This window comes from Mercurialis annua, linkage group LG3 (assembly GCF_937616625.2).
Source record: "Mercurialis annua linkage group LG3, ddMerAnnu1.2, whole genome shotgun sequence".
In the NCBI taxonomy this organism is placed as follows: Eukaryota; Viridiplantae; Streptophyta; class Magnoliopsida; order Malpighiales; family Euphorbiaceae; genus Mercurialis; species Mercurialis annua.
Window position 1 is genome coordinate 35,485,425 of NC_065572.1, and position 2,516 is coordinate 35,487,940.

At 32.1% G+C, this 2,516-nt stretch overlaps 1 long non-coding RNA gene across 1 annotated transcript; it reads right to left on the reverse strand.

Annotated features, from left to right (window-relative positions):
- Positions 1-637: 637 nt before the first annotated feature.
- On the reverse strand, positions 638-1,449 carry LOC130015349 (uncharacterized). The gene is made up of 2 exons (XR_008790467.1): positions 1,250-1,449; positions 638-804 (listed from the first exon to the last, which is right to left on the reverse strand). It is a non-coding gene; the product is annotated as an uncharacterized LOC130015349 (long non-coding RNA).
- Between the last annotated feature and the right edge of the window lie 1,067 nt (positions 1,450-2,516).

The window sequence follows — 2,516 nt, forward strand, 5'->3', positions numbered from 1 at the left end:
TGAAACAAGAACAATTTTAAATAACACAGCAAATTTCATACCCAAGCATGAAATAGAACTAACACCAAATAAGATTTCCCGAGAGATCAACAATGATAAAAATTTATTCACCCAAGTGAAAATAATAATATAGTAAACAATAAAGCAAATAAATTCACACGACTGACTCACGACATTCCTATAGGAGTAGGCAGAAAGTTTTGAAAACAAAAGATGACGTTTCAAAGACAAGACTCGAATCCTAATTCCGCAGTAGTTCCTAGGACAATTTAGTCACTTAACATGCCAAACAATTAAACACTTAACAATTTTAAAGGCCTTGGTTTGAAACCAAAGCTCTGATACCAAGTTTGTCACGACCCATTTTCATGAATCGTGACCGGCGCTAGGGTATGGGTATGGTTGTACCAAAACCCGTAGCTAGCCTTGCGGATAACCAACTTAGATACATTTAAAACAAAGTACCTGCAGAAAATCACATGCTCGGGGGCAACCGAGACTTCAGCCTAATCTAGCAGTACAGATAAACAGCATATATTTAAAGTACGCTTAATCTCAAATAAACTCCAACATGGCAATATAATATAAATGCCATAACACTGTAATCATGCTACAAGCGATAAGTAATAGTTGGACCAATCCAACAACAATAGTCAAAAATATAAATAAAAGACTAAGACATGAATAACTGATACTACTACTGCGGTCTAAGAGTTTAAAACAGTTCGACTCTTTTATTCTGAAAATAAAATAAAACCTCCGAGAATGAAGAAACGGAGATCGACCAACGCTCAAATCATAAACCTGGAAAATTTGGGAAAACAACGGGGTCAGATTTACTGAGTAGAGTTTATATAACCATTTACATTTATTAAGTTAAAAACCTTTAAAAACGTTTAATAAAACATTTTCATTATGGATTATCAATGAAACCCTAAACCACAATTCTAAATCCATTGTCGTGTCGGTGAGACGTATCTCAATAACCGATCCCCGACTATCACTTAATAAATAGTGAGCCCAGGAGACGTATCTTCCACCGGTGCCCTCACTAAGGTGAGACGTATCTCAAACCTACCTCATTACCATAATCATTACCGGTGCGCACGCAGTCCCGATGATGCCCATCGAGTAGCACGTTCCAAATCAAATCCACAATGCCGAAAACAGTTCAAAAGCTGCTTATACATATATATATACAAAATAATACATTTGCTTAATAAAGAGGTAAATAGAGATATAAACTCACTGCTTGCTATTCCACGTGAAACTTGACAAGCACCTAACTCTGGTTCGCCTCTGAAGTACGAACAGTCGACGGGTCTAAATAAAATATTAAAATCATAATTAAAATCAGACCCTAACTCTAAAGAGTACTAAACACCACATAGGACTAGTACACACAACAACACGCCAATGAATAATCAAACACATAAGATTAAAACGTATTAAAACTATAACCCAAGTTATAGAAATCAAATCATATAGTTATATATAATAAATTACAATTCAAGTAATTTATTAAACAATTTAACCCAAGTTAAAAAAATTCATATCAGTGAGTCAGCCGAGTTATTAAAAACTACCAAGCTTCTTCCCACTTGTTGGGCGACCACAGTCTAACCCAAAACAAAACTTTATTAAATTTATAAACCCGAGTTTATAATTTAAAATACTTTAATAAAACAATTATCTATATTAAATAGAATTTAATATCTTATAATTCAAGTAACCCAAGTTACACCCCAAAAACTTAATTAAACAAGTCATAAAAGTTTAGGGACTAAATTGTACTTTAGCCAAATAGGGACTAAACTGTACTTTAGCCAAATAGGTATTAAAAATCAAATTAACTTCCCATTCTTAATTTATTAAATTATAAATCAATTAGAAGTCTATAAGATAAAACTTAACTTAAATAAGCTTTTAGAAACTTTCAGGGGCTAAATTGTAATTTAGCCAAAGTTGACATTTTAATCGAAATTAAATATAATTACCCGAGTAATTATATTAATTTAGATTATTAAAATAATTATCGTATTCAAGTGGTAATTTTAAATTGAAACATTAGAAAAGTTATTATTGAATGAAAACTTAGCTAGGGATTTAATTGATTTTTAGCCATTTATTAGGTGACCATAATGGCCAATTTGCCACCTTCTCCAATTAACAAATTCAAATCAAAATCATTCCCTCCATCTCCTAAAGTTGCAGTAACTAAAACATAAGTTTCATTCAACCTAACATTATAAAAATAAATTGAAAGTAGAATAAGAGGATCTAATCTATTTAAACAAACAATTTGGATGAACACAAATGATATTTAACCATCCCTAACAATTCAAAATCACAACTCTCTAATGCATACAGTGAACCCGCCAAACCCCATCTTTGAAAACTAATGTCACAAGATAACAATATTCATATGTTTAAATCATAACGAGAATGGCAACGACGAGATCAAAAAAACACGACAACAAGAAATAGAGTCATGGCAGCAAAAGATCAACACAACA